The sequence below is a fragment of the Nicotiana tabacum genome, chromosome 1, assembly GCF_000715075.1.
Source record: "Nicotiana tabacum cultivar K326 chromosome 1, ASM71507v2, whole genome shotgun sequence".
Lineage (NCBI taxonomy): Eukaryota > Viridiplantae > Streptophyta > Magnoliopsida > Solanales > Solanaceae > Nicotiana > Nicotiana tabacum.
Window position 1 is genome coordinate 29,429,793 of NC_134080.1, and position 23,915 is coordinate 29,453,707.

The 23,915-nt window shown below is 35.3% G+C and overlaps 1 long non-coding RNA gene across 1 annotated transcript; it reads left to right on the forward strand.

Moving 5' to 3' along the window:
• Positions 1 to 17,315: 17,315 nt before the first annotated feature.
• On the forward strand, positions 17,316 to 20,680 carry LOC107802199 (uncharacterized). Its single transcript, XR_001651783.2, has 2 exons — positions 17,316 to 18,084; positions 20,390 to 20,680. It is a non-coding gene; the product is annotated as an uncharacterized LOC107802199 (long non-coding RNA).
• The last annotated feature ends 3,235 nt before the right edge of the window (positions 20,681 to 23,915 follow it).

The following is a 23,915-nucleotide window of genomic DNA, read 5'->3' on the forward strand; positions in this document are numbered from 1 at the left end:
CTAATAGTGATAACTAACTCTAACAGCTTAACAGACTCTAACAGTAATTAGGCAAGCTAAGTCACTATTATTGCAATAACATATACTTAATAATCATGCATTAAGATACACAAAAATGGATTCCTGTAACAATTGTATTAAACCAAATACATATCGGTATTTTAAGTCGTACTGATTCATTTTTTTAATTTGATTTGATTTTTCGAGTTTTCTTAAACACCACTTACCTCAGTTGAATGAGTTACTCAAAAATAATGGAGTCACATGCTTTTGTATAATAGTGGTTGTTTCAACCTGAATTAGATTGGTTCAAATATAGGCTGATTCTAATGTGATTAAGAATATTTAAGAAAAATCGAAAAATACGAACCTAACAAAACTTCAAACCATCTCAAAGTAAAAAGAACATATTCTATTATTTGGTTAGGTTTGAATTTTAATTTTAAAAAACTACTACTCTTTAATTTGATTCAATATTTAAAAAAAGACCGAATCAAATAGACTAATAAAAGAAACAACAAAAGAAAACAAAACAAATAAAAACCAACATAATAAAAATAGAGGAATTTACACATAATACAACTTCTTTAAAAATATTACAACTACTTTGAGAAAATTCCATAAAATGCATTTTCTTATTATTTTTTAACTTTTTTATTTCATAAACTCCTAAAATTACTCCTAGTTGGTTTGGAGGGTGGTCATCCATATAGATGATCGGGATTGAATCCCCCCTAATGCCTTCTGGATTGAGCCTGTTGCACAGCGCTTGCCTAGTGCGGTTTACATCTCCTGTATGGTTTGCAGGCTATTACACAGCGGGAGGTTTACCTAGTGCGCACAAAGTGCTCACCACAGAGTGCTCACCCGAAGGGCAAAGGATGTGGTAAAGGTCGTAGCGGCTGCGAGTTTCCCCTTTTATAAAAAAAAAACTATCCATCTATTAGTCATTAATACAATCAATGTATATCCACTTTTAAAACAAACATGTATTTTCACATTTAAATTTTACAATATTTTCATTTCCTTCTCTATTAGAACACCTATGCATCATCTAAAAATCTCCTAGGCTTTCTCCAAGTTTGCTCATTCTTCGTAAAGTTTTCTTTATAACGTATCATTGTAATATTACATATACTATATGGTATGTTATTCTATCTTTTAGTTATCTCTCTCTCTACAAGCTCATATACAGAGGCGAATCTATGATTTTTATAACATGGGTGCACCATTAAAGAAAAGAGACAAAAAATAATATTAAGTGAGATTTGATCCCTACTCCTTTAGGCAAATAACTCAGTATTCAACCAAGTGCATCATTTAGCCTCTTTGGAGCATGGGTGCCAGCAGATTATATTAGATCAATTCTAAAAAATATATACATAAAATACTTAGTTTAGTGGAGAGACCATGGGTTCACATACCTCTTTTCTTGCCTATAAATCCGCCCCTGCTCATATATATAATTAAAGGTGGCTAATGGGTCGGGTTGGACCGGAACCGGACCGGCCCAGACCGGTTTAAACCGGAACCGGACCGGCCCGGTTCATAGGGGGCCGGGTGGGCTGGGTAGGGGGGTTAGGCTGGGGACGGAGGGGTTCGTTTGGGCAAGCGGTTAACCGGGCACGGGTAACCCGGTTGGCATGAACAGTGCCCGAACCGGTTAACCCGGACCGGCCCGGACCGGTTAACTGTTAGAAAAAAAAATTTATTATTTTTTTTGTACTTTCCTGCAGCGTGGGGCCCACTATCCGTTGGAAAATCAGATTTTTCATCACATATCTGTTGGCCAACGGATTTGTTGCATAAATGATCCTTTTTTTTTAATTTTTTGTATTTAATACTTTACAAAATTAACCCTTTTAAAAATCTATAAATACCCCCCCCCCCTCTTCTTCATTTTTTCACTCAAAATTCTTATCTCAATCTCAATTCTCAAATTCTCAATTTCTCTCTTCCCTTCAATTTGCAAGATTTCATCTTCTAATTTTATAATTTTTATTTGGCTCTCTTTTCTTGAATTTAATTTATCGGAAGTTGTCATTCGGAAATTTGAAGTTTGAAGTTCAAAATTGAAATACTTGCTTGACGTTTGTTCGTGGTAACACCGGAATTGCGTAATCAAGTGCTCAATTTATTGTCGAATTCGGTGCACTCCCTCCAACTCTTTCTCTTATTTAATATTTTAATTGCATATTTAATTTTAGCTTATACTTTAATTTTTACAATATGTTTAGTGCTGCTAAAAGAGCGTGTAGAAAAGTTACTGGTAGGGGTGGAAATAAAAAAAGAGGTAGTCCTGGAGCTTCTGATAGTAATAGTAATGACCCATTAACACATGTTTCTGAATCATCGCCTAATGATAATGTAGATATAGATTATGAACAATTACAAGAAGATTTTGGAATAGAAGATAATGAAATTGGAATAGAAGATGAGATACCACCTACACCTACTAGTGGTGGAGTTGGTAGTATTGGAGTTGGAGTTGCTAGTGCTACAAGGGGTGGTGGTCGTGGCACCACTCCTAGTAGACCACCTGTGGCTCCGACTTCTACTCGTAGAAAAAGAAGTAAGGTTTGGAATTTTTTTGAAATAGTAGAAGGTACTGATAGAGTTAGGTGCACAATTTATAATGATACTTTTAAACATTTGGCTGGAGGAAATTTAGGTGGGAATGGGACGCTTAGTAGACATATGAGAGTTGACCATCCCATAGAATGGGGCACTGATGGGGATGGAAATCAAACAACTATTAACCCTACTACTGGAGGTCTAGTAAAATATGATAAAATGAGGGATCGTGAGGAATTAGCAAAAATGATTGCTTTGGGTTGTCTACCTTTTTCTTTTGCTTCTTCATCGTATCTTATTATGTATATTCAAAGGATTTACAATCCTTTATTTAAAGGTATCCCTAGAAGTACTTGTAAAGCAGATATCTTTAGACTTCATGGACAATATCAAACATACATACGTTATTTGTTTAGCCACCTTCCTTCTAAAGTATGTCTAACTTCTGATATTGGTCATGCTGTTAATGGAACTGATTATTTGACAAATACATGCCATTGGATAGATGATAGTACTTGTATGCAAAAACGTATTATCGCTTTTAAATATGATGAAGATCAGAGTCATACTGTTGCGTTTATAAGTAGTACTATTGTTGAAGTTGTTGAATTTTATAATCTAAACAAAAAAGTATTGTGTATGTCTTTTGATAATGCTTCTAACAATAATGCCGCAATTTCAATTTTAAAAATGCATTTGCAACCACCTCTTGATGATATTTTTCATGTTAGGTGTGCATGTCATGTTTATAATTTAATTGCTAAAAGTGGCCTTGATTTATTTTCAGTTGAGATTACTCATGTTAGAAGAGCAGTTGGTGTTATTCAAGGAAATAATAGACAATCTAGAATAAAAGAATTTAAGACTAAGTGTATCCAGTATAACCTTAAACCTAGATTCATGCCAGACGAAATTGTTACTAGATGGAATTATACATATATATTTTTAAAATGTTGCTACAAATATAGATTCCCAATAACTGAAGTTGCTAATGCACATTGTACTGATCCAAGGCGTATGTTAACAAGTGATACTTGGGAGGTCATTAATGATGTTGTTAAATTTTTACATAAATTTTATACAGCTACTGTTGAGTTTTCTGGAGCATATTACCCCACTGTTACTATGGCTTTAGTACATATAGCTGAAATTTCTTTTCTACTATCTGAATTTAAGAAGAAAGAAAAATATAAGGATGTTGTTGAAAAAATGCAAGCAAAATTCAAAAAATATTTCTTTCCAATTCCTCCGATTTACTTAATTGGTGCAGTTTTAAATCCTTCTATTAAAATGTCTGATTGTCACCAATTAATGAATGCTTTATATACTTATATGGAGATTGGAGAAACTGAAACCCCAAATTTATATGTTTCTATGAACAAGCTAAATGAATATTTACAACAACTATATAATTATTATGCAAATGAATGTGATAATGCTGCTCGTGCTTCTGGCAATGTTAATCCCGCTATGCAATGTAGCACTTCTGCTACTGTGGATGATGAAGAAGGCCTTGATAGTTTTAATATTTTTTCTACACTTTCTAACACTCAAACCAGTAGCAGGAATATTGATGAACTTCAATTCTACTTGCAGAAGCAAAAGGAGCCTCGCACAAAGGAATTTTCACCGCTGGGATGGTGGCATGAAAATGGAAAGCAATTTCCTGTTCTTTTCGCTATGGTTCGGGACGTGCTGAATGTGCCAATTTCTACTGTTGCATCGGAGAGTGCATCTAGTCAAGCAAGACAACAACTTGGAGACACCCGCCACTCATTGGGAAGCAATGCTTTGGAAGTTTTAGTATGTTTCAGAGATTGGATTAGATCGGAACGAAGAAATCAAGGAAAGGAAGATGTTGATAGCCCAGAAGACGAGAAACTTGGAGATATATTAACACATGGAAACCCATCCGAATTTAACACGCTAGAAGAAGGTCAATCGGTTCATATTGATTATGATGAACTTGCTAGGGCGATGCAAAACATTTGAAATTACTACTTTACCAGTTTACTTGTTGAAAAAAATGTAAACATTTCATTTTGTAAGTTTGAAAGTTGAAACTTGAAATTAAGAAATAAAGTAGCACTTGCAATAAGTGCAATTTTTTCCCATCTTACTTGTATTCTCTTAATTAATACAAAGTATTAATATAACTTACAATAGTTATACAAAATTTCAAAAAATAATTAAAAATACACTAAACCCGGCTCGGCCCGGCCCCCTCAACCCGTAACCCTTATGGTTCAATTTTTACCCGGATTAACCCAGCCCGCTAAACCCGTTACTGTACCAACCCGGAACCGGCCCGGCCCGAAACCCGAACGGGTAAAAAAACGGACCCGTATATGTATATGTATATATATATATATATATATATATATATATATATATATATATATATATATATATATATATATATATATAGTTTTGTATATATTATACTGTGTATAGTATATTTGCTAATAATATTTCTTTCTTTTATATTGTGTTATATATATTTGGAGCATTTTTAGGGGAAAATTATGGGATACGTTTCAGAATGAGATTCCCCCTTAATATGGAATCTACCATATTTTTAGAGTATATTTTTTTATATATTTGTTGTAGAATATGTTATTTTTTACTAGTTGTAGATTATGAAAAAATTTGTGAATCTATAGGTAATTATGAAAATTTTCTATAAAAATAAGGAAAATACCATTTATGTCTATTTATAAGTAGCTTATTACAAAAATTGGCCAATTCATAAAATATTACTAATATTAGCCAATTAGCTATTTGTAGCCAAAAATGATCAATTTTTTGCTTTCTTTTGAGTGAGTGTTATTAGAATAGATTGAGTACAGTTTAAGGAGTTTGAATCTCAATTTTGGGATGATTTGGTAGAGTTTTTAGGTGGTTTGAATTGAAAATTCGAAGCAGAAGATGAACATAAAAAAAATATATGTGTATCACACTATATATCACTTGTATATCACATTTGTATCAAATGTGTATCACATGTATATCCATGCATACATGTGTGATACAAGTTTGATACATGTGTCGCAGAAGATTTTTTTGGACTCGATTTTAACTATGAATTTTGATACCAAATTAGTCCAAATCACCTCCAATCTTCCTTAAATTTTGTATATTGGCTCATCTATATGTTTTCAATGAATCTCAAATATACCCATTGAAAAAAGTCCCATTTTTCTTAGATTTTTGGATTTTTCTATATATAATTTTTTGTATTTCATCACCTTATTTGCTACCTCATCCATGAAATTTCCTTTCCGTCTTACATCTAATGTTAATAATCATGCTTAAAAATATGAAAAGAGATCTTTGTGTGTGATTCGTGGAGAGAAAATCTTATTTCTTTGGGTTTTCTATTTTTATATGTGCTTGGTTAGTTTTGGTAAGTCTATGATTAATGGCTAGAGATTGGTAAGTTGGGATTTTTATGTAAAAATAGCACGGCATAGCCAGTTTTCGGACTGGTCATTCAAAAATACCCAACGTTTACAAAGTCAATAAAAAATAGCCACTATTTTGCTGCAATAGAGACCAGTCCAGCATAATATAATGGAGTTCGGTGCATCTGTGTATGAACTCCAGCATATTATGCTGGACCGGTATACTTTGCTGACTCCAGTATAATATACCGGAGACTGGAGCACCGGTGCTCCAAACTCCAGTATATTATACTAGACAATTATACTTGCTGGAACTCCAGTATATTATGCTGGAGTTCTAGTGTACTTATGCTGGAACTCCATCATATTATGTTGGAGTTCGAGCATATTTATCCTGGAACTCCAGTATAATATGATGTAGTTCAAACATACTTATGCTGGATCTCCAGTATAATATACTAGCATATTTCTCAGGTTTTGAACAGTGTTTTCGTTCAGATTTATCTTTACATGAAAAGTGGCTAAATTTCGATTACTTTTGAAAGTGGGCTATTTTTGAACGAGCAATTATAAATCTGGCTATTTTTAAATTTCTCCCGATTTTTACGGGACATTTCTGCCCTAGAAATAAAGGATAGGCCCAATGGTCTCGGGCTGAGACAAGGTTCAAAATTTTCCTAGCCTACGTCATCAATCAGGTAGACCCAAAGCTTCAGAATGCAGGCTCGAAAAGATAAAAGCCCACAATTTCGAGGCCAGAAATCGGGTGAAGCCCAACATAAAAAGTCATCTGGTCCTTCACTCCTCATTGACCCAATGGACTTGGTAGTTTGTATCATGGGCCTCAACTATTAATTTTTTGAAGAATTAATTTAAATAGCCAATTACCTAAGCGCTTAAGCTTAAAACAGCCAAAGGATGTGTAATATATTCATAATCCATATAGAACATGTATATAATGGTGTATAATTATTGTATAATTTATGTATACGGACGAGAAAAAGTAAACAGTATATTTGATTATGAATATTAAAGGAATACGTTAATCAGAATGTGCACTCTTAATTGACGTGCACATCCTATCAGAATGTGCACCAGTATATGAGGATGTGCACTTCTTAATTGACTGATGAATAGAAACATCAAAGTGTTTCAAACTTAGCAAAAAAGAAGAGGTAATAGAGATATATGGGTGCTGTCTCCATATGGTAACATAGTTAGTCACCAAAACCACCGTCCTAGCTAATAAGATATATCCATCATCATTCATCTTTTTCTTTTTGCATAATTTGTTTGTCATTATTCATAGTTAGAAGTACTAGTCTTTTGGGCCTAGTACACCACAAGGGATGCTGGCTAATTAGTCGGCTTATTAAGTCTAACCCTAGCTTTAGTACTCTATATAAATACTACGTACTATGAGTGTTGGAAAATTCACTTGTTTATAAGAGAGGGCAAATAAGGTTAATCTCTGCATACTTAAAGATAATTAAGCAGTAAAAATAAGGGTCCATCGGCTACGTGAGAATTGCTAACAACCAGTAATTGATATATTGAAAGTCCCTTTACTCATTATACTAGAGGAAAGAAAAAACAAACTACGAAAGAGATTGAAAAATGGTAGCTTCCCACCTAGCGGAAATCAAATTTTTGTAATATAAGAAGAAGAAATTCAATGTCACGTTGCTTGCTTCTGATGCCAGAAAAGTCATAAGAGAGTTCTATAATTCCTTTATAGCACCGAATCATTTACCTTTGTTTTATGCAAAGATGCAATTGTTTGCTATGTCATATACGAGGGGACCCCTTTACCTTCATAAAGCTCCATGCGCGGGGGGTTAAACAAATATGTATAAATGAAAGGTGGTTCTAGTAAACCTACACTTTCATATTTATCATCTTCTTACGTGTATTATTGAACTTTATTAATTATTTGTCATGTAATACTAATATTAGCTTAGTATAATCATATGATTTGTATAAACGAATTAAAGGAGGTAGGATTTTTTAGAAAGTAGTAATTGTAGTCACACAGAGTTGAGAGAGGGGGATAATTAATTAGATAAAACGTACGTGTAGGGCAAGTAAATGATGGATTCTTGTTTTAACTTGCATGCACGTAATTAAGTTTGGTGGGGTTATTGATCGCTGAATTATGATCGCTCTCAGTTCCATGTGTTCTTACTTACGTGCTTTTCATCCTTTGGTTCTTAATTATAATACCGTTTAGTTTATGAAATTTGAATCAAATCATGGTAGATGTCTAGCGATTGATTTCAGTTGATTTGAGTCCATATTATTGATCTCAGGGCAACATTGCTGGTAGTGGAAGAGGAGGCAAAATTAATTCATATGCATAGTATAGGGATAAAATTGAATTATACACAGGGGTGAATCCGAAACCCGTGACTTTTATTCTAAACTTGAATTTTCAGTGTAAAATTTATTAAAATTACTGAAAAAATTGAGGTATGAACCCATAATTCAAATAAGGCGATGGGTTCAGTGGTTGAAGTCGAAACCCTTGAACCCATAAAATTAAAATTTTTGATCCGCATCTGATTATACATATAGTATAAGGTTAAATTTGGCCTACTTAGATTAAATTAGGATAGGTGGCATACAATTTGGGTAAAAAGTACTAATTAAAAATAAAATAAAAAACGCAAAATGAGGTCCATTATTGTCTTCTTTGATTAAAAGCCAAAGAGTCATCAAAGAGCAAAATGGGAGTATGGTTCCTTAGCTAACATAAAAGAAAACAAACACACACACACACACAAAATGGCAATGAACTGCATTTATCTGCAATATTCACAAAACTTTCGGTGGTAATTTATTTTAAACTTTGACATTTTCCCATGTCTTTTTGTTATGTCAACACATTATTAGCCACTGTCATCTCACTGACTTATTAGTTATTACTACAATATTTTCAATTCTGGCTAGCCATAAAAAAGTACTTTTGAGTCTAGCTCGGTGCAAATAATGATGGGAAAGAAGAAAATAGTTGTATGAGTTTGTTAAGATTCAGCAGTGTTTGGCTGCCACTATTTATTGCGAAAATTGATAGGGTATCAAACAAAGAAAAGGACAATATTGAGTGGGTTGCAAAAAGTAAGAGAAAAGAAGAGCTCCACAGACTTGAAAATATTTACCCCTCTGGTGAATTTTGTGAGGTGGCTATCAAAAATTTAGTTGATATTTCTTAGAAAAATTAACCTAAATACTCGTCGATCCAATCGCTTAAGCATAATTGGTAGATATATAATATATGCATAATCCATATATAATTTATGTATAACCATGCATCAATATATAATCTATGTTTAACAGCTAAAAAAATAAACCCTAAATTCGGCCGGCTATTTTTGTAAAAATTCCTATTTTTATTCCTTTTATAAGGTTTATGCTGAGGTTCCTATAAAGGATTAATGTGTAAAGTGTTCAAGTGTGTTCCAGGACCAAAATATGCAAGTATCACAGTATATATTGCATAGTGGAATGTGAGAATTCGAGACCTTATAAATACCATTAATAGCTTACTTTGATTTTGTTAATTGTTGATTTGTTTTCATAATTTTTCTTTCAATTAAAAGTGTACATTGCAGAGATCTTCTAGCTTGTACCAAATTGAAGAGGTTTGCCAGGTATGATGGGCTAGTAATTACTAGGGGTGACAATATTTTTTTTCCTCCAATTTTACATGATCATCGATGACTTAAATTGAGTCCATAATTATTATTTTCTCTTGTCTCAATTTATGTGATACTTTTCGCTTTTTAAACTTTATACTTCATATTTTTTTACTATGTTAAACATCGAATTTTTTAGTTTTTCGATATAAAATTCATATTTTCAAACTACGTAAAAGTACTATACGTTATAATAATTAATAATTCAAAATATTTAAAAATCATATGAAAAGTTTACGGCAAAAAATAACTTATTTGACTTTTGAAATTCGAGCACCGTCATATAAATTTGGACGGAAGAAATAGAAGTTATTTGAGTAATTGATTAGTATATGGAGGACACTGAGATTTGCAATATATTGTATTATTGTGCACATGCCAGCAGCTTAAAATCTGATAAGCATTTAAAACAAGACAGAATTTGCTGTCCATGATATGCAATGCTTGTCTCAGAAAATAATTGATTAGGTACTTTCATTATTCCCTACCTTAAACTCTAAAAGCTGAGCTTCAGACATATCATGTGAACCAAAAACAATTTAATTCATTACATTTTCTGTCTGTTAATGATTTTCGTTATTGTGTATTATAGTGGTCAAATTAAGACCCTTTGCACTGAAGCAAAGATCCCCTACTAATGAATGAATTGGAAAAATGAGCAAAAGTTAGTTACTCTTTTTATTTCCTTTTGTTTTATGTCGAAAGTGATGGTAATAATTAGGTAACTAAGCACGTTTAGAGCCAATGAATATTACTAAGTATTTAAGACAGAATGAGAAGTTAAACACAGTAGAGACCCAACGTCATGTGTAATGAACTGATTACTATTCCCACTTCTTTGCATAGATGCACGGTTTATAATGCTTTTAAAAAGTTAATGTGCATTTGAATTAGTCGAGCCAGTAAATTTAAGATAGCAGATGGTTAAACTAACAAAAAAAAAGCACTAAAAATGTGTATTCCTATGGGGCATTTGATTCTTGTGAAATTTTTATAAAGCACTATAATTTAGAGCCTAATTACCAACAATAGTTTGCCTAAATCTCATCCTTAGCTTCGATTCAATTGTTACCAGCTTGTATTACTTGTATTCAGAGTATTCGTTCATGCAATTGTATTCGTTCGCACAACGTCTACAACTTGTATCAACTGTATTCGTTTGTCCAATGAAAATAACCAAGGCAGAATATAGGGATGTATACAAAGGATAAAATATGTATCTTTTGTGTTCATTCGCGCAAAGTATACAACAAAGGCGAATACAAAAATACAAAAAAAAATATATATTTGTTGAGAGTCGAACTCAAGAACTTCGCTTGCTAAGCGGATGCTCTAACTAGCTGAGCTACGAAAGTACTCTTGTCACGACCCGGATTTTTCACCCTTGGGAGTCGTGATGGCGCCTACTAATGTGAGCTAGGCAAGCCAAACCTTTGATCTAATTACTTCATTAAACAATTATTTCTTTATAACAAATATAAGGCGATAACGTGATAACTGCGGAAATTCAAATTTAAGCGGAAGACAACAATAAAATATATGAAAACTATATCTATTATAAATACTGAAAGCCTTAACTACCCAAAACCTGGTGTCACGGTGTCACAGACTGTCTAAGATTGCTACATACAAAGTCTGAAGAAATAATAGTACATTGTTTCTGAATAGAAGGAAGATGAAACAGGAAATTGGGATAGAGGGAGAAGCCAGGGCATGCGGACGCCTGCAGGTCTACCTTGGATCTTCGGGTGGACTGAAGATAGCTTCCACACTATGGTCTAAAAGTTGCTCACGGATCTACACACAGTGCAGAGTGTAGTATGAGCACAACCGACCCCATGTGCTGGTAAGTGTCTAGCCTAACCTCGGCGAAGTAGTCACGAGCCTAGGACCAGACTACCAAATAAACCTGTGCAGTTCAAATACATATACAACGGAAAGAAATACAGAAATAACTAGTCAATATGGGAGGGGGAGCATGCTGTGGGGGAGATAACCATTTCGAATAGAAAGACATCAAGTAATGAAAGGAACAATATAACTCGGATATCAACAAAGAATCAGAAATCAATAAATGCACGACATCACCCTTCGTGCTTTTACTCCCGTCTTCACCAAAGCAATCATATAATAAAAATGTACACGGCATCACCCTTCGTGCTTTTACTCTCTTTCCTCACCATATAATCAATATAATCGGCACGGAATGGTACATCGTGAGGCACGACATCACCCTTCGTGCTTTACACTTTTTCCTCACAATCATACACGGCATCACCCTTCGTGCTTTACACTCTTTCCTCACAAAACAAACAATACACCGCATCACCCTTCGTACTTTAACTCTCTTCCTTACACAAACAACAATCACAAACAATAGGGCAAGGGAACAAATGACATTGCAATAAAAATCCCGGCAAGGGAACAACAATTCAACAATTTAATCCCGGCAAGGGAACAACATCAATAACATCAACATCCCGGCAAGGGAGATAACAAATAAATCAACAATAGCCCGGTAAGGGTGACAACATAATGATCTCTTCTCTTTCTCACTTCTGCTTCACTATTCACTTCACAACTCGAGCCAATGCTTTGGAGGTTCAATTATCACTTATACTTTCACACTTCGTTATACAACTTGAGCCAACGCTCCTCAAGGTTCATAGATCACAATTCCTTCCACAAACTTTATACCACAAATAGGAACCACCACTAAGGCATGAAAGATACAACAAAGTCATGATAATCACAATATAAAGACTCACGGGCATGCTAGACACCAACATATAGATACTCTTCACCATGCCTATACGTCGTACTCAACAATTACCACATAGCAAATAGGACTCAACTCTTAATCCCTCAAGCTAAGGTTAGACCAAACACTTACCTCGAACTTCCACGGCCAACTCAATCCTCAAACACCACCTTTCCTTTCGAATTCGGCTCCAAATCAATTGTATCTAGACATAATCGAGTTAATAACATCAATAAATGCTAAACAATCCAATTCCAATACTTAATTATAGCTTTCTAATCATTCTTCCCAAAAATTCAAAAAACGACCCCGGGCCTGCTTGGTCAAAACACGAGGTTCAGACCAAAACCCGATCACTCATTCACCAAATATATAGTTTGTTTTGAAATCCGACTCCAAAACAAGGTCAAATTCTCAAATAATCAAAAAGCCCTAACTCTTCCCAAATTGCTAATTTTCTGCCCTTAATCACATTTTTTAGGCTTAGAAATCTAGTGGGTGTTGATAAAAATGGAAGAAAACGAGCTTAGGATTACATATCTATGAAGCTATGGTGAAGTTCTTCTTCAAAAATCTCCCAAGAGGTGTGGAGAAGATGAAGTTTGTGAAAAATAATGAAAATCCCGTATGGCATTCTGTTTTTGAAACATAAAATAACTGGGCGAAATTGGTCATCGCGTTCGCGATGAGTTAGGTCTGACAGACCTTCGCGTTCGCGGAGCTTTGGCTCCTCAAGCCTACGCATTGGCGGGCCAGTGGTCGCGTTCGCGATGCACAAAATGGTGATCCCTCCCCAGGCCTTAACCATACGCGTTCGCGAGTGCATGGACGCGTTCGCGAAGCGTATTCCCCCTTTAGCCTCGCGTTCACGTCTCAAGCTTCGCGTTCGCAAAGAAGAAATCTGGCACCTGGGAAATTTGCCTTACACGTCCGCGAGAGGGACCACGCGAACGCGAAGAGTAAAATCCCTTGGTACTGAACATCAGAAACATGCAACTTTCTGAGTCTAAAAATCCACCCCGTGGCTTATCCAAAACTCACCCGAGCCCTCGGGGCTCCAAACCAATTATATACACAACCTCAAAAACATCCCACTGACTTATTCGTGTACTCAAATCACCAAAATAACATCATGAACATCGAATTAGACCTCAAGATCAATGAAATTTCTCAAAACTCCTTTAAACATCAAATTTGCATTTAAGGTCCGAATCACGTCAAACGGATTCCGTTTCTTACCAAACTTCACAGAGTTATCTTAAATCATATATAAGACCTGTACTGGGCGCCGAAACCAAGATACGGGCCCGATACCAGCACGTTCTAATCAAAATTCATTTCCAAAACCTTTAAACTATTTCAAAAAATAATTTCTTTGAAAATTCATTTCTCGGGCTTGGGACCTCGGAATTCGATTCCGGGCAAACGCCCAAGTCCCATATTTTCCTACGGACCCTCCGGGACTGTCAAATTACGGGTCCGTTTATCTAAAATATTGACCGAAGTCAAATTAATTCATTTTATAGTCAAAATTTATCATTTTTCACAGATTTTCACATTTAGGCTTTCCGGCTACGCGCCCGGATTGTGCACGCAAATCGAGGTGGTGCTAAGAGAGGTTTTTAAGGCCTCGGAACGTGGAATTTTATTTTTAAACAAGTGATGCCCGAATCACAACTCTCTAATTTTAATACTATTGGTGGATTTGTTATAAAATTTAAATATAACTACAAATGATAATTTTCTAAAAGAATAGTTACAAATGATAGATACTATATATATATTTGTTGTGTCACGTACGTAGGTTTCCCTTCATTCTTTTTCTTACAATTGGGATTTTCAAAAGGCAGGTTTCTAGTAAAAGTGCTCAACATACATTGGGCAGTGAGAAGTCTGTGAGAGTAGCGGTGTCTATATGGGCCAAGAAATGTTGGATTTCAGGTCCATGTTCTTATCTTTCTCTGGATCAAACTCATACTTCCATACATTTGCACAAAATGAATGGACGAAAAGAAGAGAAGAAATTAAAGAAAAGAAAAGAAAAGAAATAAAATGAAAAATATATATTTATAGCTATTTTTAAAAATAATATATATATATATATACTTATACTTTTGGCTAGGAAATGCAATTATTTTCGGCCAATTGACTAATTTTATATTTTGTCCCAAGAAAATCCCATTATGATTCGTGACAAAGAAATTTCACTTTTTCTTTTTCCTAAAAAATCCTTAAAAATCATCAAGATTTGTTTGGTCGCCAGCTAATTAATTATATTGCTTCATTCATTTGTATGTAGAGTGATAGTGCCTTGTCTTCCTTTTCAACTAGTAATAATTAATGATATTTTTATTTCTATTAGCTCCTAGTTTGCTTTATTATTCATGTATACATCATATTCAACCACCACCTTTCTTTGTGGAGGTCCATCTTTCTATGCCATTTTCCCTCCTTGAAACATGGCTTTCATTTTCCTTCAATTTCAATGGCATCATATCAAATTATATAGAAAAGAAGCCAAATCACGGTGCATAAACTATAATTAGTTTAAATAATAATTGGTTAAATAAAGACACGGGAAAGGAACCAAGATTAGTCTTATGGTGGCAAAAAGGCCTACATATGCAAATAATAATTTTAATTGATTAGCTAGGGGTTGTTAATAGTAATCTAGCTATAATACCCTCTGAACAGAAAACTATTACAATAATTTTGTTTTAAAAAAGGGAAGAAAATGATGTGACAAATAATTTAATAATAGAAATTATCTGGTTATATTCTTTCCTTTTAGAAAAGCTGGAGCAAGTGTATTCTGCAAAGAAGAATAATGTCTGGATATAATTATGGAATTTGTACAATTTTGGATGAGTGAATTGATATCTCTTTAGAAAGCTGATGAGTGAATTGATAACTTTCTTTTTCTTCCTTCACATTCATTTTTGTTTGAACGTGGATTTCTCAATTTCTTCAATTTGTGTAAATCTTACTTTGGCCTTATTAATGATCATCGCTTTCATTCCTAAGGTAAAAGTGAAAAGGAAATAGTTGAAAATGCTTAGTTAATACTTGACACAACCAAAGGGAAAATAAAACAAAATGATCCAAATTAATCAATATTATATTTTTTAGTACATAATTAATAACCAAGCAGAGCGAAACCTAATTTGTTTGGGACTTGGGTATAATTATATATAGTTGTTGGTTGAAAAGAATGCATGCCTAGCTAAGCAGTAGTTGCTCAAAGAATATCAATCTATATTCACCCCGTTGATTATTGTTGTTTTAGGTTTTCAAATTAAATTGGCTACATTATGAAAGCTCTATGATGTTGAAGATTTGAAGATAATTGACAAGAACAGTGGTACCAACCATTATGGAGTATTAGCTTTCTGGTACAGTTGGCTTAGGTAAAACCGTCCAATGCAATCTAAATCATAGACTTCTAGGTTTAAAAAAAAAATGTTTCCAAGCAGAAGCCTTTTAAAAGATGAATTATTTGACATTTGTTTAGAATATAATTATTCTTCTCACCAAATTATGACACGCTAATTAACAAAGTTTAGCCGACTCCTTGATTAAAAAATAAATAAAAATAAACCAACGAATTTTCAATATTTTCTTTGTGGAACAATAGCATCTCTATTGGCACTAAAAAAGAGTTCCTAATCTTCGACTAGCTTCATCATTTTAAGTATGAAAATGACCGTTCTGAAAAAAAAAGTAAATAAAAAGAACGCATTAGCAGGGATTAGTTAGGACTTAATTAGGCCACCCCCCTTAAGCATTGATAATAACAATTCAAATAAAAGACAATTAGACAAAGGCATATTTTTAAATGTCTTCAATTCAGCAGCGGCAACTCGTGGTTTTCCATACTACTAATAAATAGTAATAACTAGCAAAAATAGTGAGTAGTACTTTAATGTTCATACAGAATGGGTTAATGCTTGATTAACACGTTGTTCTAATCAATTTGCTGGACTAGGCCAAGTGAAGCCGGTAAGTTGTTCATAACGGGTGAGTAGGCAAGTGTCATTTACTTGTTTACATAAACTCAGTAACTTTAGCCTAGACCCTATATATATATTAAACAGTCCACCTAAAATCAATTGATATTTGTCATTTTTTACTGTAACCATTCACTATTATTGTATATTAATTTTAGATCGTCATAAGAATTAAAGCTTCTAGGAGTAGGGACGACATATAATTAGTGGTGGTAAAATAGATTAAGAAAATTAGTTATCCATCGATGCTATCCACTAAAAAAATGAGTTAGCGTTGAATGGTTAAAAGTATTGACAGCTGTACATAGCTAGATAAGTTAAGTTAGCTGGGAAGTTAGAGCTTAGTTATTTAGACTGTTAGTATAAAATGTGTAGACATGCGATTTTTGACCTTCCCCGAGATTTTTTATATTTTAGCATGTAAATATTTAGTTTAGGTCTAATATCGATATTTCAATTAGTTTTGACTCTTTTACTTTAATTTATCAAAAAAATAAAACTTACAAAAATATTTCTTCTTTTTAGTTGCTTTTAATTTATATACCTTTCGTAAAACTAAAAAATACAAAAAGTAGTACCTTATTTTTATTTTAATATGATATTTGAAAATACCAAAAAATAGGTTTGTTTCAACGATTAGTCTTATCTTAATAGTTATTTTACTTAAGTAGGATTAATTGGTAAATGAGGTCGTATTTTTAGTCTTGTTCACAGAGAAAGAATAAAATCTAGGCTCATACAACCCATTTTCAAGCCTAATTTTCGGATCTAACCCATAATTCCTAAGCCCATAATTCCTAGGCTCATACCCCCTAACCTAAATATAACCCCAGAACCCTAAACCTATAAAGAAAGGGCTAACGCTAGAGACCAAGAAAGGAGGAGGATCAGCCGTTTTTCTAATGGGGAACCTAGACACAAACCCTTTCTTCTTCATGGAAAACCCCTAGAAAAGCTAAGACAAAAATAGCCGCATAAACCAAAATTAGACAACCAGCCCCCCAGAACTTCAGCTTCTACTTCACAAAAGAACGCTAGGCTTCTTCTTCATGAAGGACTAACCTAAAAAACTTACAAGAAACAAGAGCAGCATCCATTTTCCATGGAGCCAAAGCTTCTTCTTCTTCATTGACACGAATCTCAAGAGGCTCCACTCAATGCTATTTGGAATAGAAGTAGCTCTCGAAAGGAAGGATTTAGTTCTGCAACAGTACTTGGATTAGGACCCATCGTCTTTCTTGATTCACATTCTCAGTCCGACGTCGACGATGCCTTCATTCATCCAATTCGCTATGAAGTTTTGTCTAAGTGTCGACGCTCTCTCATTACTGAATCCGACCGCCATGCCTTTGAACAAGCAGACAGAGATCCAAGCTGCATATTTACCAAAGGAAAAGATATCGATATCGAGAAGATTAAGCAGTCTTAGTACTTTCTTTCCTTTTTTCAGCAACATGAATGCATAACTATTGGCGAACAGGGGAATCAATCAAAAAGGCGTGAGAATGTGAGTAGCAGGAGGCTTAGCCCAGTTGCTTCGAGTTTGGGTGTGGAGTTTTCCGGTGCTAATTCGAGTTCCGTCCGCGGTTTGTTACATCTCGAGTTCAAAGTAGTGAAACAATCAATTGTCCGGCTATATTAAGGTTCAACTCTTTCATCCTCCATTCGTTTTATGCAAGGTTGATATTAATTATTTGTTTGGTGATATTATACGGTTGATTCTGTAATCTCTGTGGTTTTGAATTTGCTCGCTCGGTTATCTACGCGTGTTTACTTGAATTGGTTATAGTTGAACATGATTTTGTCACAGTATAGAAATTGGGTTGCTATTCTTCAACTAAATTACTTCAAATTAGATTAAATGGGCTCAGGCGCTAAAGTTTATGAAATTGAGCTTTTTAATAAATTGTCATAGCTACAGGTAGGGTTCCCACGACGTAGTTGTGATGCTTTAATTTCTAAAATTCGAGGCTACATTTATGTGACCCGGCCACAATTTTAATCCTGTTAATAAAATAAACATGTTGTAGATCGTGGGTACGGTTCCCTTGACATGATTCGCAATGTGTATCAAATAAGTAGGTAATTGGCAAGCGTGGATTATTAAAAGCGGTTTTAAAAGGGGTAAAATGCACATTGGTTTCAAAAAATGTTTTAAAATCAGATAAATAGGCCAATAGTAATAGTTGAGCGATCATGCTAAAATCACAGAACTCGGAAATGCCTAACACCTTCTCCCGGATTAACAAAATTCCTTACTCGGATTTCTGTGTTTCGCGGACTGTAAAACATAGTCAATCATTCCTCGATTCGGGATTTAAAATAGGTGACTTGGGACACCATAAATTATCCCAAGTGGCGACTCTGAATTTTAAATAAAATAATCACATTTCGATTGTCACTTAAATTGGAAAAAACTCTCTTATCACCCTTTCGGGGGGTAGAAAAAGGAGGTGTGACAGCTCTGGCGACTCTGCTGAGAAAAAGAACCCAGAATCTCTGGTTCAGAGTGAGCTTAGAATAATTGTTATAATTGGCTTTGTTTATTATCTGATTTTACGTGTTTGGGCCTAATGTGCTAAATGCCGCTTTTTACCGCTTTGATATTATTTAAACTGTATATAAACTGCTGTGAAACCCTTCTCTTCTCATCTTTGAGGAAGTGCATGCTGGCGTGACTTCTTTTCTGTTAGTGTCATACCCTAATTTAGAAAGAGGTTCAGACAAATTACAATACTGGATGACCTTTTGGTTCCCGGTACGTAGCCTCTCCCCCCCCCCGGCTCGAGTTGTCCGCTCGGGTGCACCAAGCCTAGAACAATACACCCAGGTTCTAAACCTAGAATAACTCAGCCTCATGCCAGATCCCTAGTAGGAACGGTATTCACATCATTTGCATTTGACTTTGGGGATTCAACACAGGGGTTGGGCGCGTCTAGGACAGGTGTACCCAAAAAATAAAAGACTATCCTGTTGCATCTTATGTGCTACATGTTGCAATCTTCAAGGGTAAAAGTGGTCATTTGGTGGACCAATGATGGTTGAGGATAAATGAGAAAGAAATAGGGTGAAGTGTAAAAAATAAAGCAAGTAAGGCCTAGTTATGTTCTTCTTTCACATTTTTTTAAAGAAAAAAAAACATGAAAAATCCAAAAAGATTTTGCACTTTCCCATCATTTTCGAAAAAAATAAAAATAAAAAAATCCAAAAAGAGTTTACATATTTCATCATTTTTCAAAACAAAAGAGACAGAAAATATATTTTTCTCTAAATTGTTTGTTTTTTTTAACTTTCACCCGTATCCAATTTGCCAGAGCCACGCATACCTGATTCTCGTCTTTCGGGGCGTGATATGTAGGCAACCCACATAGTATTCAGTCTTCTTAGTGAGTCTTAGGTCCTCGGCTTCGCGGGGTCTAAGCCAAATCTTGCATGTCTAGCCACTTTTGGCCACATCGGTCATTTTACAAAATAGGACTATTTTCGCAAAGTGGTTTGTTTAATTGTCTATGGAGAGTCTCCAATCTACAATTAGGTGTCTCTTTACTTTAAGGTCCATCCTTGTCAAATTTACATATCTACAGCTTTTGGCCACATAGGCAGTTTTGCAAAATAGGCCTATTTTCGCAAAAGAAGTTCGATTAACCCATGTCTTCGAGTCCTAGGTCCACAACAAAGTGTCCTTTATTTTAAGGCCCATTCTGTTGAATTTGCATGCTTAGCCGTTTTTTGCTCACATTGGCCATTTCTACAAAATCAGTCATTTTTGCAAAAGTAATTTTTCCATGCCTTAGAGGTCACCTTTGTTGAGTTTGCACTTCTAGCCGCCTTTTGGCCATGTAGGCTATTTTGGACAATCATGTCTTGCATGTGTCCAACAGGGAGTGTTACTGCCTCACATAGTGTTCTAAATCCTTAACTCTATTTGACTTTAGTTTTCTTATACAGATGTGGATCTACTTACCAGAGTTTGAGCATGACAAACACCCCAGAACCATCTGGTCAGGACCGTTGCATCCAGGAGTTGCTTAAAGAGAAATTTTTTATATTTTGAGTTTGTTTCTTTTTTATGTTGTCTTGTACTATAGTTATATTCAGTAGCAATGATTCTTTTAGTTGGTGTCGGAGTTTGTCGTAGTATAGTTGAATTGAGTCTCTCTTTATCATATTTCCTATTTTGTATTTGAAAATCAAAAAAAGTTGTAAATGAATAATCCAAAAAGACTTTTTTTAGTTTAATTTATCCATTACTTTTCCGAACTACGGAAAGATCTAATTCATGCGGCATCATGATACGTAGGCAACCTACATAGGATTCGATCGAATTATTTTTTTAAGTTAAAAGAAAAAAAAGGAAAAAAAGAAAAAGAAAAAAAGGAAGGTGAAATTATGGGATATGAGAAATGAGAGGAAATAAAAGAGTAATAACTAGAAGAAAAAAAGAGGAAGGAAAATGAGCAAGCAAGTGCTAGAAAAGAAAAGAAAAAAGAAGATTGAAATGAACAAAATTGGGATGATGCCAAGTGACCTTGTGACCGTCGAAGTCATTCTAGAACCGTTAATTTATGTTAGGTGCATTGCATGCAATGTGATATTTTTAGCTGTTAAATGCCCTAATGCTAACAGGATGACCCTATTTTGTTCCTTTTGTTATCGTCGCTGAGCAGAAGGGAGGTTGGTTTGTGGTTATTAAGTAATTCATCCATACAACACAAGGTCAAAGAGCAAGGTAGCCATGACTAGCGAAGACTTGGACACAGGGGTTATTGATCCATCTAAGGGAATTGTTGAATCAGAATCTGAGTTGAAAGAAGAGGTCTTAAGGTTGAAAGGACAGATGACCGAAATATACCAAGCCTGGATTAGTGGGCGTCCTCCACCATCAGTTCCCGCTAACTACACTGAAAGCCTCATCACCGTTCCGCCCATACCACAAATCAAGCTTCATACTGCTTCTTGTTGCGACCAAAACACTCACGCAAGTGTACGCGCCAAAACCGCCTCATATCCCGCTCTTTTGGCCACTCATGCTTTTGTAGCTCCTCCACCAGCTACTTTTTCTCCATCCTTTAGCAAGACTGTGTTCAAAATCCCCGATGCCCAACACTATGCTCTAGAACCAACTTTCAAGGTCTCAGATCCATACTCTCACGCTCCTCATTTTGAGCCTCTCGGTGAAACTAAAAAGCTTGCTAAGACAGTGGAGCAAGATGAGATATCCAGGAAGGTAAAAATCTTAGAGCAGTCTCTAAGAAACATGCAAGGGATAGAGAGCCAGATAAGTGTGTCTTACAAAGACTTGTGCTTGTTTCCCGATGTCCAGTTGCCCGCTGGGTTTAAGATACGAAAGTTTGATTTATATGATGGGTGTGGAGATCCAGGAGCCCATCTAAGGGGTTATTACAGTGAAATGAGAAGTGTTTGAGGGAAAGATGATTTTTTGATGGCACATTTCAGTGAGAGTTTGAGTGGGGAAGCCTTGGAGTGGCTTACTCGTCAAAATGTCATTAAGTGGCATGCATGGGGTGACATGACTCAAGATTTTGTTCGGCACTACCAGTAAAATGTAGACATTATCCCGGACCATTCTTCCCTATCTCAGATGGAAAAAAACTCGAGGGAAGTTTTAGGGAGTTTTGGCTCAGATGGAACGAACAAGTTGCTCGGGTCAGTTCTCCGATTGAGAGAAAAATTGCTGCTAAGTCCCGCCAACGACAGGATCCAGTGGGCATTCCAGCTAAACGCTTTCAACCTCAATACCGACCCCATAAATATCCTCGTATTCCAGATAATCCTTCCCAATGCTACTTTCCTTCACAAAATCACCAAGGTCATGCCTCACCTTCCTAGTACTCTATCCACAGTGCACCGCCATTGCTCCATACCCACGAGACTCGCAATGACTTGCACCACCTCCACAAATGTCATACCATCCTCCTCAAGCATGTTAACCACCTACCCGTAGGAGGTTCCAACCGAGGCCATAGTACAATATAAAAAGGCAGCAGGAAAAAGAAAAGACTTTCACTCCTATTGGAGAATTATATGCCAGTTTGTTCCAAAAGTTGAGGCAATTGGACATGTTGAAGTCGATTCAGATAAAAATGTCGAACCCTCTTCTAAAGAATTTTGATTATTCTCAAAGGTGCGCATATTGCTCTAATGCCCCGGGTCACATCATAGAAAAATGTTAGCATCTGAAAAGAGCAGTTCAGAAGCTTATTGATGTAGGTGACATTATCGTGCAAAATCCAGATGCAGTAGACACTAGCCAAAGTGCATCGCCTGTTCATAATGAGACGCATATGGTAGGTATGATTTGTGGTGAAAAGGAATATGAGAATTCTTCTGAGATCCTCGGAGGGCCCTTTGCCGCAAAGTTTTCAGCGCTATCAGTCTTAGTTCCAAAAGTATATCTTAAGAACAAGTTGGCAAAAGGGACCCAAAAGCTATTTGCTGAGGTCGATGTGATTGAAATTGGTAATGATATTGGTAATACTGATGTGGAACTCAGTGGTTAAGATGTCGAGCTTGGTAACTGGAAAGACACTCCCTTTTTGGTTAGTCAAGGAGGAGTTCTGGTGGTTTATTTTGTTGTCATTTCTGTTGTCCGGGTTATTTCAGGGTTGTGATCCGAATATTGTCTTGTGACCCAAACCCTTCTATCCTTTTATTTTTCCTAGTTCGTTTAGTCGTAATAACTCGTTTAGTGTTGTCTAGGTTTGTTTCAGGATTGTAACCCCAGTTTATTTTGCTTATTTTGTTGTTCAAACCCTGTCATCGTCTGTCTAGTGCAATTTCCTATTTTCTGTTATTTCTAGTCATTTTTTTGTTTAGATCTCTTCTTCTTTTATAGTTATTTTCATGTTGGCTCTAGTGACATGACATGCATACATAATTCTAGGTCTGGTCTTAAAATTTATTTTAATCATGAAGCAATAGAACAATTTGAAGATGATAAGGACATTTGAGGGAAATAAGTAAAGACCTTTTGAGATCATTTAAAGCCCGAACCAAGTGAAACTGGGGCAGATAATTTGGTAAGTTAATAGGGTGACAAGAATTCATTCAAGGAGAGTACATCCCAGACAATTTGAAGTGAGCAATTTTGAGTTCAAGTGTACCTCAAATAACAAGATAAAGCCAAGGGAGTTTGCTCTGAACAGACGGAGGGTATCCATCGTGAAGAAGAAATCACCCAATGAGAATTCTATACTTGACAAGGCACTAAAAAAATAAAAAATAAAGTGGAAAGCATATTAGTGATATGAATGTCGAAGATGTAAAAGATTTATTGTGTGTGCTCTTCCTTTTTCGTTTCAAGTTGCATGTGTTGTACTTGTCATTTTCAGGGATTGGGAGGCCCTCTTTCAGCTACCCAAAACACTTATACCATTCGATACCCTTCTGAGCTTGGACTGATTTCTTTGACCTCCCCTCTTTTAGAATCAAGTTAGAGTTATAAAAAAAAGGT